The 15972-nt window shown below is 38.7% G+C and overlaps 1 protein-coding gene across 2 annotated transcripts in view; it reads right to left on the reverse strand.

Moving 5' to 3' along the window:
* Positions 1-14750, reverse strand: part of nr2c1 (nuclear receptor subfamily 2, group C, member 1) — a 42270-nt gene extending 27520 nt beyond the window's left edge. For both annotated transcript variants that reach the window (XM_028813382.2, XM_028813390.2), the window contains exon 1: positions 14648-14750. The gene's annotated coding sequence lies outside the window, so the exon portion shown is untranslated. The remainder of the gene's footprint in view (positions 1-14647) is intronic.
* Between the last annotated feature and the right edge of the window lie 1222 nt (positions 14751-15972).

The raw sequence follows: 15972 nt of genomic DNA on the forward strand, positions 1-15972 counted from the left end.
TACACAAGAATAACAATCCTTTAACACGACGTTAAAACGTCAACAGGAAGCAGTCTTTAAAAACAGATGACAATCCCTGGTGCTTCTTCTCCGTTAGCCTCAGCGTCTCATCTGCTTCTCCCATGCGGGCTCTGCAACAGGCGAGACACTCTTAATGCAGCTGACCTTCTCTACACCGTCCTGTTTCAGCTACATTAAGCCTGTTCAGCTCACTGTTCAGCTACACGCGAGCCTGCACTCGCTCGCTCTCATGCACCGACTTCCTACTGCTGCTGCTTCCTGCCTCCTCCTGCAACCTCCATTCTCTCTTCTCTTCTCTTCTCTCATTTACTTCTTTTCCCCCTTAACCGGCTCGCGCTTCTCTATATATGCGGGGGGGACATGGCAGCTGCAGCCCATCAGCCACAGGAACAATCATGGATGTGGGCAGCCAGTTTCCCACCTGTGCACTTAGGTGAGAAACGCAGACACCGCAGATCGCCCTGCGGCTCGCTACTGCTACCACGCCCCCTCGCTAAGCCGCGAGCTATACCCACAGCCTGGCTCGTGGCTCGTTACGCGAGCCAATGCTCGTATTTAGATCTGAATTTTTCGCTCATACTTTCCTCTTATCTTGAATTTCTCGTATACAGAGGTGATCGTATCTCGAGGTTCCACTGTATATATAAGTGCATATTGTTTTGGACACTATTTAGGAGACACTAAAATGAGCTCAATGTGTAAATTGCTCAGTTTTCATGGAAGCCGCATACCACAACAGCTCAATATCATGGGCAGCAGTCATAAATCTGCTCAAGACTCCCATTGTCCCCAACCCTCTCTCCATTTATATTACAATGTGTGCATTTTTTTAAAAAAAAACTACAATGGTAGGACATTTTGACAGTTATGCTGTTTGATTATTCTATTGTGAAAAATTACTACTTGAATAATTCAGAAAAAGGATGATTGTTTTCTTTGTTCCATGCTCAAGTTTTTGTTTAGTATAGCATTCAGCTTTATGGGAGATATATTCTGCAAAAACTAAAATGAAAATTATAAAATGAAAATACAATCTCTCTTTTGGAATTTTATTTTCAAAGTCTGCACTCAAAAATGCTGCAAAAATTAAAATGAAACAATCCCATTTGCAATTTCATTTTCAGCTTGAACTGCAATGAAGCTGCAAAAATGAAAAGTAAAACACAAATAAACACTGGTGCCACCTGCTGCTTATTTAATTTTCATTTTAAGTTCTCAACATGCAAATAGTGAGGGTCAATGGGCGGGCTTGGTGATTTTCCACGATTTTCTGACCTTCATAGCTGTACTACCACTTTGATCGATAGAATACTTCTCACTTCAACTGTGTTTAATTCACATGATTTTGATCTTTTCACCCCCGCACTGTGAGCTTCACAGCGAAACTGCCTCACCAAATCCGAAGACCACGCATAATTGCAGCTTTAGATGTACCACATATTTACAAACAGGTATAAATAAATTGGTCATTTTTTAACTCCTGTATAAGATGTGAGGGAAAAAGTATTAAGTATTGGTTTCACTAATTAAAGCCTACACACAGTGCTTTGCAAAAGTCTTGGGCACCACTGAAAAAATGCCATAAAGCAGGAATGCCTTGAAATAAATGTCATAAATAATTTCCATTAATATATAAACTTCCTACAAAGTCAATAAAGCAATACCTGGTGTGACCACCCTTTACTTCAAAAATAGTAGCAATTCTCTTAGGTACACATTCATGCAGTTTCTTAAGGTATGCACATGGTACTTTGCTGTGGGCCTTTTGGATAACTTGCCACAGTTCCACTGAAGACTTTGGCTGTCTCACTTGCTTGTCTCTGCAAGTAGCCCCAGCCTGGCTCAATGATTTTGAGATCAGGGCTCTGAGGGGCCATGCCATCTGTTGTAGGATTTCCTTTTCCTTTTTTTTGCTGCAGATAGTTTTTCATGATTGTGGACATGTGTTTAGGGTCATTGCCATGTTGCAGAATGAAGCTTGTAACAATTAGCAGTAAGGGAGTTTTTTTGATGATATCACCAACTAAGTTACATAAATGCAGGTGGTGTAAAATTAAGTGACAATTCTAGCCATTCACAGAAACCTTAGTGTTGTGCCAATTTAAGTAATTATAATACTACTAAACAGTACATAAAAAAATCCCCACATCAATGAAGTCAAACCAGTGATAAAACAGTTTTATATTAGATACGCAAGGTGTTTTAGTTTATAGAGATCCATTCAAAACTTGAAAGCAGCTGACAATTTATCCTCGCAACACGTTAAATAGTTGTAAATTAGACAATAATGTTTAAGGACTTTATATTTTATTCCCTTTAGAAGCTTCATTTTACTATAGCATAAGCAGTTTGTAACTCTACTGTATGTTAGCAGATGTTGAACTATTGTGTGTACAAATACTGTACCTACTAAGAAAACATTTTAGATATAATATCAGGACTTTTAGTAATCAATATAATCAGTAAAAATTTCAGTGTATTCATACTGATGAAAGGTATTATAGTACAGTGGAACCTCGGTTCACGAACGTCTCGGTACACATACAAATCGATTTACGACCAAAAAGTTCGCCAAACTTTTGCCTCGGTTCATGGCCACACACTCGGTATACGAATAAGCCAGTTTCCCTTTCGGTTTGTACATGTTCAGTCTCTCCCTGTGCATTTCCTGTGCAGCGAGCAAGAGAGAGAGAGCGCAACACACACACACACACAGCGTGAGAGAAAGAGACGCGCACACACAGACAGCAGGAGAGAGAGAGAGAGAGAGAGAGAGAGAGAGAGAGACGCACTCACAGGCAGCGAGAGAGAGAGCTGAATGCATAAGGTAGGAAGGCAGTTAAAGAATGCACTGGACTTGAATTTGTTTTCACTTCTGTTTACAGCGATCGGTTCGTAGCGTGCATTGTTGCAATGTTACTTTTCTTGGTGGTTTATTAAATTACGGATTTTTTCAAATGTTCATTTTTTTTCCTGTGCTTAAAACTCATTAAAAAAAAAAGTGTTTTTAGCCAGCGCTTGGTAGCGCTATAGCATGAACCATTGCAGTGTTAGTTTTCTCTGTTATTCAAGGTTTTCTCAATGTTATTCAATGTTTTTACATTTAGTTTACTATTATGCTGTGCATTCTATAGTTTAATTAACTATATTTGTGCTTAAAAACTTAAAAAATATATATATATTTACATACAGTTCATATGGTCTGGAACGGATTAATTGTATTTAAATACAATCCTTTGGGGGAAATTGCTTTGGTTCACAACCAGAGTTTTGGAACGAATTGTGGTCGTGAACCGAGGTTCCACTGTATAGTTATCTGCTTGACTATACATGTCTATCATCTTTAACTTTCAATTTGTGCTTGGTTCAAGAGAATGCAAGTTGGCTGATATTATGAATTCCATTCAAGTAAGTTGCAAAGGGAGCAGGCAGCACCCTTTTTTCGAAATGTATCTGTTTCATATAATTCCCACTTATAAAATGCACCTAACAAAAGCAGTAATTGACCTCTTATTAAAACACCCCTTCAGGAGGATGTCAGAAGACACTACAAGAGTGGCCTGTTTTCCTTGAAAAATATAAATGTGAATAGGCTAAAAGTAAAGCAAGAGTTATGCTGTGAATTACAGCCGTTATGAAGGTAAATGTATGCATTTAATACCTTAATTTAAGGTTATTTTAAGAAGTTTTTGACTATATCCAGATGAATCTAAAACTGGGTTTACAATTTAATAAAATCAAAATTCATTAATTGCAGCATGCCCACAGCAAAACATTTATATTGACTTCACATACTTTATTTCATATACTGTAAGAGAAAGAAAGACAGTCCTTAACACTGAAGCAGCCTGTTTTATCAAACATACAGTAATAGAGAGAAACAACAACATAACAGCTCTTCAAAATACAGTAGACAAGAAAATTTAACAGAGCAGTGGTGGAACTTCTCAGTTGTCATAGTGGAGAATTTTGAATTCAGGCATCTAATCAAGCACGTAGCCTAAAAATATCGACTTCCTTGTTCTCTTTCATGTATACTAAAATCCCAAGAATATACAGTATACAGAAAAACGGAAACATGACATGGCATCTTTCAGACAAGACCTTTTTCTCATAAACAAAAGGCCTTTACATCAACAGAGGAGCACACACATATATACCATGAGAACATATTAAAGAACATTCTGAATGATATGATTATTATGTTTTGCATTATTGTTATTTATTTCATTTTATTTTATTTTTTGTCAGGAGGAATACAGATACAAATTTAGTATTTCATTTTTTGAATGGCTCAAAAGATGTTTCTGTTTTCAAAAAATGCTCTTCATTATTTTAAAATCTAAAGACATCTCTCTATTTTTACCATGGTACTGACAAAACATCAAGAAACCTGTAAACTCATTTGAACTGTATCACATTTAAAATTCACTTTATTGTACCATCACTATTTTCTGCTGACTGCAATATGGAAAATAGTGCAAATGGCATTTTCTACCAAATCCTCACCTTAAAAATACAAACATGAGAACTTCAGCAATACAGGCTTATTTAAAAAAAATAATAATAATTTTGTTTATATACCACCGTTCCCATGTTCAAAGCACTTTATAGAAATTCAAAATGAATGGCATATTCAACATTGGATACAAATAATATCCGCATAAAACTTTAAAGATAAACACAAAAACACAATGGTTTGTGTTAAAATAACAGACAATAAACCAGAAAAAATACAAAAAAATACAAAATACTAAAAGAAAATCCTGACAACATAATTTTGATACAAATGCAAATTAGCACCATGATGAAGACAACTAAATTGAAAGAAGACCGGGTCAGACTGTCAAAGAGTATGTTCAATGCCTTTTTGAGCAAAGGAGTTTTAAATTGTTTTTTAAAAGAATAAATTGAGTCAGTTGTTCTCATTAATTTAGGGACATTGTTCCAAAGTCTGGGCACTATACAGAGCTGAAATCTCTAAAACCCATAGAGTTTAGGTTAATTTGGGGTACAATTTGATTGTCAGAATCAGTGACACAGGTTGGACAGGAGCATAATGATGGGGGAGGTCACTTATGTAGTCCGGTACAAAGCCATTTAAAAGTTTTATAGGTTAGTAATAGAAACTTAGATCCTGAAAGACACAGGGAGCCAATGAAGGTGGAGCAGTATGGGCATTATGTGCACACTATTATGGTTCTGTGTAGGGAGTCTTGCAGCACAGTTTTGAGCCAGCTGGAGCTGTGATGAAAGATTAGAAGGGGCACCAGGCAGAGAGAGTTACAGTACTTTATGGGGAATGAAATAAAAGCATGGACAAGTTTTTCTGCATCAGAAATGAAGAATGAGCAAATGTAGAATATCTTATGGAGGTGGAAGTAAGAATGTTTCTTAATGTTATTTTAGTAGGTAAGAAATGGAGGAATCAAAAATGACACCAAGATTCCAGACAGAGGAAGATCTGATGATAAAGAAGCTCATTTTCTTAAGCCAAGCTTTCGTGCCAATTTGCATAACTTGGTTTTGTTGAAGTTTAAATTTAAAGAGTGAAGTTCCATCCAGGTTTTAATTTCATTGAGGCAAGTTGTAAACTGAGAAAACTCAGATGAACTTTCACTATTAACACTGAAGCAGATCTGAGTATCAACCACATAAAAATAAAAGTCAAAGGCTACAAAAAATATGACTATGGGGAAAACATGTAGGTACAGACCAGAAGAGCACAGACCATCGAGGAATACCTTGTGTGAGTAATGCTGAGCTGAACCTGCTGTTGCAAGACTCTTGCCAATCAGTCAGGTAGGACTTCACATATGCATTGCCATACTCTATTGTTCCTGTAATTTTCATTGCTGTTATTAAGTTCAAATTGCTGAACTGCTGACATCCAATAACACTTAAGCTTTCATCACCAGAAAAGACAGTGCCACTGGTTGCAGATTAGGCAGTGTAGTTCACCTTTACTAGATAATAAAGTGATATTGCCCATCAAAGAATGGCAATGAAATAAGTAAGTAAACAAATCTCTCTATTATAAAAACAAAAAAAAACTTGGGACGAGACGTGATCTTTTGAAGAGAGATCTTTCAGAGATAGAGAGTCAGAGACAGAGAGACAGTTTCACTTTCTCCGAGATGGGCAGGTCACGTCATACTTACAAACTTTGGAAGCAAGTCCCATGATGCACATACAGAGCAGGTTAGAGATAATGGAAGTACTAAAATTCGAAAGTCTCAAGAAAATGAGAGTAAAGCTCACATTAGCGCAAACAAATGGAAAATACTACTCGGTGAAATAATGGAACATGAGCTAAGGTGAGCTAAGTTCAGATCACGCAGCAGGACAGAAGCAGCAAGCCAGCAGCTGATCGAGCAAAGAAAAAAAAAAAAGAATTTGTTTCCCAATGTATCACCATTAAAGAGGGGTTTCAGAGGAGCGGCCGCATCTCCTTTGACTGCGTTCTGCCCCCCTCTTTACAACGGCACACAGCGCTTGGCGCTTGGGGGGAAGGGGTTGGCGAGCGAAGCAAGCAGGGGGCAAAGCCCCCTAGTACTTTCTACAGTATTAAAAAAACAAGAAGCAAGAATCCATCCATCCATCGGGGTCTGCTGGAGCCAATCCCAGCCAACACAGGGCACAAGGCAGGAACCAATCTTAGGCGAGGTGCCAACCCACCGCAGGACACACACAAACACATCCACACACCAAGCACACACTAGGGACAATTTATAATCCCCAATCCACCTAACCTGCATGTCTTTGGACTGTGGGAGGAAACCGGAGTGCCCGGAGGAAACCCACGCAGACACGGGGAGAACATGCAAACTCCATGCAGGGAGGACCCGGGAAGCGAACACAGATCTCCTAACTGCGAGGCAGCAGCGCTACCACTGCGCCACCGGAAGAATCATCACAAGGAAATAATAAAGCAAAATTTAACATGTTATTTATTAAGTATAAATAGACTAAATACTGCAGGGAACCCTGCCACAGGGGATAAACAAACCAATGCATGCCGGTCCCAAGCCCGGATAAATGGGGAAGGTTATGTCAGGAAGGGCATCCAGTGTAAAATTTTGCCAGATCAATATGCGGACAACAATACAGATTTCCACACCAGATCGGTCAAAGCCCGGGTTAACAATGGTCGCCAACAGGGTGCTAGTGGAAATTGGACTACAAAGAAGGAGAAGAAGTGGGGAAGACATGTCTGGAGACAGAAGAGAAAGGTAAAAAGAGTGGAAGTGAGACTAGGAACTTTGAATGTTGGCAGTATGAATGGTAAGAGGAAAGAGCTGATATGATGGAGAGAATGAAGGTTGATATATTGTGTATGCAAGAGACCAGATGGAGGGGGAAAAAGGCCAGGTGTATCGGAGGCAGGTTCTAATTGTTCTACCAAGGTGTGGATGGGAGGAGAAATGGAGCAGGGGTTACCCTGAAGGAACAGTATGTCAAGAATGTTTTGGAGGTGAAAAGAGTTTTGGACAGAGTGATGACTATGAAGCTGGAAACCGAAGGTGTGATGATGAATGTTGTTAGTGCATTTGCCCCACAAGCTGGGTGTGCGATGGATAAGAAAGAAGATTTCTGGAGTGAGTTGGATGAAATGGTGGAGAGTGTATCCAAGTGGGACAGAGTGGTGATTGGAGTGGTTTTCAATGGACATGTTGGTGAAGGGAACAAAGGGGATGAGGAGGTCATAGGTGTCAAGGAGGCAAATGCAGAGGGTCAGATGGTAGTGAATGTTGTGAAAAGGATGGACATGGCTGTGATGAATACATATTTTAAGAAGAGGGAGGAACACAGGGTGACATAAAAGAGAGGAGGAACATGCACACAAGTAGATTACATCCCATGCAGGAGGGTCAGTCTGAAGGAGACTGGGGATGGCAAAGTGGTAGGAGGGGAAAGTGAAGTTAGGCAGCATAGGATGGTGGTCTGTAGGATGACGTTGGATATCAAGGAGGAGAATGAGGATACAGCAGAGGTTCAAATGGTGGAAGTTGAAAAAGTTGGACTGTAGAGTTGAGTTCAGGGAGGAGGTAAAAAAAGGCACTAGGTGACAGTGAAGCATTAACCAGATATCTTGGCAACTACAGCATAAGTAGTAAGGGTGACAGCTAGAAGGGTGCTTGGTGTGACACTGGACAGAGGAAGGAGGATAAGGAAACCTGGTGATGGAATGGGGAAGTACAGCAGAGTATACAAAGGAAGAGGTTGTCAAAAAAGAACTAGGATAGTCAGAGAGATGCAGAAAGTAGACAGGAGTACAAGGAGATAAGACGTAAGATGGAGAGGTGGCGAAGGCTAACAAAAAGGCATATGATGAGTTGTACGAGAGGTTGGACACTAAAGAGGGAGAAAGCACCTATACCAATTGGGTAGACAGAGGGACCAAGCTGGGAAAGATGTGCAGAAGGTTAAGGTGATAAAGGATAAAGATGAAAACGTACTCACAAGCTAGGAGAGAGTGTTGAGCAGACAGAATGAGTACTTTGAGAGGTTGATGAATGAAGAGAATGAAGTTGTATGATGGGGAGATAGTGATTTAAGAAGTGCAGCAGATTAGGAAGGAAGAAATAAGTACAGCTATGAAGAATGGAAAGGCTGTTGGTCCAGATGACATACCGGTGGAAGCATTGAGGTCTTTAGGATAGATGGTAGTGGATTTTGTTTAACGAGATTGTTTAATGCAATCTTGGAAAGTGAGAGGATGCCTGAGGAATGGAGATGATGATGTACTGGTACCGATTTTCAAGAATAACGGAGATGTGCATAACTGTAGTAACTACAGAGGGGTAAAATTAAATTGATGAGCCACGGCATGAAGTTATGGGAAAGAGTAGTGGAAGCTAGGTTAAGAAGGGAGGTGATGATTAGTGAGCAGCAGTATGGTTTCAGGCAGGGAAAGAGCACTACAGATGTGATGTTTGCTGTGAGGATGTTGATGGAGAAGTGCAGAGAAGGCCAGAAGGATTTAAAATTAAATTGATGAGCCACGGCATGAAGTTATGGGAAAGAGTAGTGGAAGCTAGGTTAAGAAGGGAGATGATGATTAGTGAGCAGCAGTATGGTTTCAGGCTGGGAAAGAGCACTACAGATGTGATGTTTGCTCTGAGGATGTTGATGGAGAAGTATACAGAAGGCCAGAAGGAGTTGCATTGTGTCTTTGTGGACCTGGAGAGGCCATATGACTGGGCATCTCGAGAGGAGTTGTGGTATTGTATGAGGAAGTCACGAGTGGCAGAAAAGTATGTAAGAGTGGTCATTCCTGATGTAATCCCACCTCTACCTTGAATGCATCTGTCATTCCTACCACAGTCCTCACCACTGTCACACTTCCTTCGTATACAGTATACTGTATACGAAGGAAGTGTATACGAAGGAAGTGTGACAGTGGTGAGGACTGTGGTAGGAATGACAGATGCATTCAAGGTAGAGGTGGGATTACATCAGGACGAAGGAAGTGTGACAGTGGTGAGGACTGTGGTAGGAATGACAGATGCATTCAAGGTAAAGGTGGGATTACATCAGGACGAAGGAAGTGTGACAGTGGTGAGGACTGTGGTAGGAATGACAGATGCATTCAAGGTAGAGGTGGGATTACATCAGGGATGGTCTCTGAGCCCTTTCTTATCTGCAATGGTGATTAACACTAGAATTCCTGAAACCTACAAAAAAACTTGTAATCCCAGCCCACCTTAAATCCTTTCGCACTTCTACCATCAGCGTCTTTTATTTTGTAAATAAGTTGATCAGCACAAGAAGCAAGCAGCCTGCTGTCCCATCCCCCGCCTTGACGAAGCTTAGCTTGCAGTTAAAAAAATTCTCCCAGCTCAAGCCAAGGCTCCTTATCTGCATGCAATGTACCTGGAGTTGCATAGGGTAAATAATACAGTATATCGTTATTTGGAATACGTGTATTTCATGTGTGATCCGTGTCTACAAAGATCTGGGTAAGTGTAGGATGAAAGGAAATGTGAGAAATGCTGAACACATACCTGAAGCAGAAACTTTTTCCATGTTATAGTAAGAATGATGAGAAGTGTATAATGTGTGAAGACCTTAGTCCAAATATCAAATAAACACGCACACTTTTATTCAAGAGTATAACCAAAGAAAAAAAAAAGCATTCGATTTACATGCGACTGTCAATGAGTTAAAAACTTAACCTCAACTGTCAATCGACATGGAAATTGTAAAAATGTTTTCTTCCTTTGTTTCAGTGCAGTCCCTTGTAAATCATGAACACAATGAATCTTACAAAATGCATAAATTCATGATTGACAACAGTGAAAAACAAAATTTTCAAAGCAAATGCATTTTCAACACATTAAGATGATCTAATTTATGAACGTACGAGGAAGTGATAAAAGTACCATAGAATATAGAAAGATGCCTTAAACATGTATTTTTGCTGAAACAAGTATTTTCTTTCTTGCACTGATACAGTTAAGAATAGTAATGACATTTAGTTGAGGTGATTTTTATTCTTGGACAGCATCTTTCATTGTTAACTCTTCTTACTGATGGGAGAGTGCTGTGTATGTCCATTGTTCAGTTACTAACATCAATACAATATTTAGCAGTAATCAGTAAGAACAACTGTATTATTGGGTAAAAAGTAATCATTAGACCACCAACGTAAAAGTAAAACAACATTTTTATATAGACTTATGGCAGAGAGTGCCCTAAACAAATATTGAGATATGTTACTGCTTTGACAATTGGTTGTGCAAGAGGCTCCAATATTATATATATATATATATATATATATACACACACCAAGAGAACTAATAAGAATACCTTATACAGTGTCTCTCACTGGTAAAAACAGACGGTGAATCAGTAAACCAGATTAGATGCAAAACACAAATGAAAAGTAGACCAATCCTTCAACCCTGGATCTCAGACCATAAATATTCCACCTTATTGAGTGGTTTACCATAATGCAGAAACCAAATTGCAAAGTGTTTAGGAGGATTATATCTTAATCCTGTAATATGTAATAACTGCATACTGTTTTCAGATGTTCTAGCTTACAAAACGCTTAACATAAATTTCACCATCAACAATTAGAACTGACAATGGTTGGATAAATTCTTTGGTATTAGAAAAACATCCTGATTTTTGACCTCTGTAAAATGACTCCAGTCTCTATGAAAGGAAAATTTCAGAAAGACAGAACAAACTGTTTTCCAACCAAGGGCACACAACATTGAGAAACATAATCTATAATTTAGCCAAAAAAAGCAATTGGTTCTGATAAAGCAGTCTTTTGTAGCCTTGCAACATTCTGATACCTGCTTGCGCCCATGCTTTATGTACTGACAGGGCAGACTCAAACCAAAATAATCACAAGTATGCTGAATTAGATGAGCAAAAAAATTACAAATGACTTAAGTATATACATTTGCCAAAAAAAGGAGAAGGCAGCTAGGTAGATGTAATGCAGAACTACCCCTGTAAGGTATCACAGGACTATGACTGCAGCATATCTAGAAGTACACTACTATAATAAAAGTTACAATATTTGAAATTACTGTCTGTGCAGCAGTCCGATTCCACACACATGCTGTGAAATGTCCACTCTATGAGTCTCTACCCAATGATAGATTTTTTAAAATCTTTTTACTTTTGTATGGGATTACATTTAATGTTATTTTCAGTATGCAAATATGGCATATTACTAAAGCCAAAAATGCATATGTTTTAGTAATTACCACACTGCTGATATTACAGACAAATCAAAGACTATATTTTTGTTTACTCTTTGAAATTTTAGATTTCAATGCCTATGAACTTGCCTGTTGCATATGGTATTATGTTCTACACTAGGAAATAATAGCACAAACCACACAGAGTGGATGTGCTCATACTGTGCATCATGCAAACTTGTCGGTTACTCTGTAGTGATAATCTTACTCTTAATACCCACAATCAAAGTTACATGCAACTTACTACTGCTACTGCTTTATTTCCAAAGAAAACATGGGCCAATAAGCCATACAACTACACGTAGAGAAGCAGGGTCAGGACTGTGTGAGAATTTCTCTTTAAAATTAAAATATTAATTCTAATACCACATGAAAATGACTTGATTAATTCTGAGATTAATATTGTATGGAAAAAATATACACAATAAATAATGCTCTGTAAGCTGTATTCCATACTAGACGTTATGCTGAAAGACTATTGGAAAGTACCTGAAATTAAGTACATTATTAGTGCTACAGGCCCAAAATACACTCTGAATAATGAAGGATTTAAAAGTGAGGGGTATAGTAAGTTGCATATTACCAATCTGAAGAACCTATAAAATATATATTACTTACTATCCCAGACCATTATGATCCTTATAACCAAAGCTACATAAAATATATTCTATTTATGTGGAATGAACATGTTTATGAAAGTTAATAAAGGTGTACTGCTCCTTGCTGAATAAATAAATGAATGAATGCACTTCATTACAATCAAGTCATCATGTGACATTAAAATTGGTAGAATGTTAACAAGAAATTCTGACAAAGCTATATGCATTTTTTTTATTTATTTAGGAACTGTTTGAAGAAAATGACAAACAACGAATCCATTTAAAAGTCACATAAAAGCTTATAAGAGAACTGCAACCTCAGCAAAGAGTTAACAGAATGGTAAGTTTACTTTCTGATTCTCTGTTAATTACTAGATAACCTAACATTAAGAGATCAGACTGCTTAAAAAGCATACACTAGATCTACATTACTATACTAAATCAACAATACTTTTTTATTAATAAACCTAATACTGCACCCCTTCTGACATTATTATCGTTTATTTTGCGAATTAATGGAATTTACAATTTTGTGTTTTTGCATTTTGTTATATTACATTAAGAGTTTTGTTGTGTGTTTAGGTAAGAAGGGTGAAACCCTAGCCAGATATTCAAGCAGTTGTGTATGAAGATGAATAAACAAATTGCATTTAAAAAATGAAATACTTCAGTATGTATAGTCTTTCACTAAAAACAATTCAGTTATCTAGCTTTGTTTCCTCCAGCATAGATTCACAAGGTTATTGAGCTCATTCCTACAGTCCTATACGGACAAAACCCAAGATAATGCTTCAGAAACCAAACCTGCACATAGCAAGCTCAAAAAAAATGACAAACGGTTATTTGATAACGTCCCACATAACATTCTCGGAACGGGTTAAAAAAAAACACACACACAACATTTAACATCACGGTAACGTTGTTAAATAACCTAGATGCAACCTTCAGATAACGTTCGATAACTTTAAATTGTTATCTATGATGGAAACGGATCTGCGCTAATTACGGCCATATGATAAAAATGTATTTTACTAAACCCTGTAATGTAAATATGGAGCGGAGGATCGGCAACCATCTATTCTATCATAGCAGCGATGGGTCTAACCATACACTGTTTATAACGTGCCTATAATACAATGGCAAATGCAACAGTTTGCTGCGTTACTTAAAGAAGTTTTAAAACTTGACTTAAGTGTATCCAAATTCCGTTTCTCGTTATTGCTTTCAGAGCTTGTTTGCGGACAAAGAAAATCTTAAAAAATACAACTTTGGTCAAAAGGAAAACATCATATTTCAAGACAATAAGGATGGCTCCAGCAGTAGAAACTTTAAAGAGTAAATGTCAAACAAAAGCAACCAATACATTAGAAACGGGACCACATTCTTCCATTCACTTAATATATTACTTAACACAGCGATGACCCCTTGACATCAAAATAACGTAAATTCATCGCCTAAATGTTAAGCGTCCACACGTCTATCCATTCTCTGAACACGCTGTCCATTTAGGCGGTCGCGGGAAAAGTCGATCGCGGTAACAGCGGACAACTGAACGTCATTTTAATTTCGATCACTTAATTGTTGTCAATGTCGGGATATTCAGTCTTGAAGGAATACAATTTAAAAAAACGTAATCGCTATATTAATGCACAGAACGTCTTATTTGTCCGAACACTTGAGAACAGCTTTATAAGCATGTGTACTCTTCCTCGTGGTGAGGAATATAAATTCAAAATGGAGGAAGACGACTATATTTTTCCTGCGGGTGAAAGGTCAAGATTGAAGGGTTAAAGTATGTTGAGCGGTTCATATGCTAACCAGCGGAGGTAAAAGGGGTTAGGAGCTGCCGACGGAATACGCAGTTATAAGGTAGAGATTCAGTGGCACGCCTAGAGCATCGAGAATTCGACGTAAAACGAAGGGATGGTCTGCTTCTTTATAAACGCGGCCCTTGATGTGCTTTAAGGAACAACAATCCGCAGTCGTACGCTTTCATCGAACCTCGAATGGACTGTAAGCCTACGCGTTTAGGACGAGAAAATGCCAGTTACAATTCGTTTAAACCCCGCGTTCTAAACGACCTTAGGCATAGAGCGCTGGAGAATGCCGTTCCGCAGTGTGACACCGATACGCCCCGCTTTATTTTTACAGAAAGCCGCCTCGAGAGCCTTCGGTTGGATCCGCTCTCGCACACCGCCTTGGCCGCCGTGAGTGGTTTTCGTCATTTGTTCGGCTTGTGCCTCGTTTGTAGGCGGTGAAGCACAACAAAATGTGTTGCTTAATATAAATAAATGTAAAGCTTACCGCAGGATACAGTTTGGCCTCCGAGATAAATAATAATATAGGTTTCTGCTGGTTACTGCAGCTCCAGGGAGGGTCAGAGTTCGTGACCTCTTCGCAAAGCACGTTTCCCCGCCTCCCAATGCGCACGCGCATTTGAGTCGCCAGGCGTAACGGTAGAATGTGCAAGCCACGAAGGTAGCATGGATGCTTTAGCGCTTTACAAGGCGAGTGTAATATTTAAAATTAGTTGGATTAAAAGGTACTTGATGCACTTTATTCCAAAATGGATGCAATTTAGTTTTTTTTGTGTAGATGTAGTTTTGACGTAAGCAAATCCCTAATCAGATTGTTTTTCACAAGCCGTTGTTGTCAAGGATGTTCATTTATAAACTTAAAATTTCCCATCATAAGTGTTACTTCTGTATCAGCATAGATATTAAGTGTACGAGTTTATTTATGGCAGGTTTTAATAATGACATTTGATTAGTTGCATAATTATTAAATAAGGAGGGCAGGCTGTTGTCTTTCACAGAATTTCAAATTCCTGTCTCCCTTTAATCGATAGAAATTATGATTTTGCTGTTGTGAAATTACTCTCTTCTATGCGTGGTTTATATGTATTAAACATTAACCCTTTAAACAGAAAATGAACAGTGGCCAAAAAAAGTATTTTCCCCCTACCTGATTTCCTTATGTTTTACTTATTTATAACACTTGATTTTTTTTCTGATTGCTAAACAGATTTAGCATAGTGCAGTATACAGTTTTAAATGATCATTTTATTTATTGAAGAACAAAAGTTCACCAACACAGAGCAACTAGGCTGATTCCAGGGCTACAGGGGATGAATTATGAAGAAAGATTAAAAGATCTGAGCCCTTTCAGTTTAAGCAAAAGGAGATTAAGAAGAGACATGACTGAAGTGTTTAAAATCCATCCATCCATTTTCCAAACCGCTGAATCCGAACACAGGGTCACGGGTGTCTGCTGGAGCCAATCCCAGCCAACACAGGGCACAAGGCAGGAAACAATCCTGGGCAGGGTGCCAACCCACCACAGGACACACACAGACACACCCACACACCAAGCACACACTAGGGCCAATTTAGAATCGCCAATCCACCTAACCTGCATGTCTTTGGACTGTGGGAGGAAACCCACGCAGACACGGGGAGAACATGCAAACTCCATGCAGGGAGGACCCGGGAAGCGAACCCAGGTCCCCAGATCACCCAACTGCGAGGCAGCAGCGCTACCCAGTGTGCCGCCCAGTGTTTAAAATTCTGAAGGGAATTGTAACAGTAGATTGAGACTGTTATTGTAAAATTTGTTCAAGAAGAACCTGG

Source organism: Erpetoichthys calabaricus, chromosome 1 (genome assembly GCF_900747795.2).
Source record: "Erpetoichthys calabaricus chromosome 1, fErpCal1.3, whole genome shotgun sequence".
Classification (NCBI taxonomy): domain Eukaryota; kingdom Metazoa; phylum Chordata; class Cladistia; order Polypteriformes; family Polypteridae; genus Erpetoichthys; species Erpetoichthys calabaricus.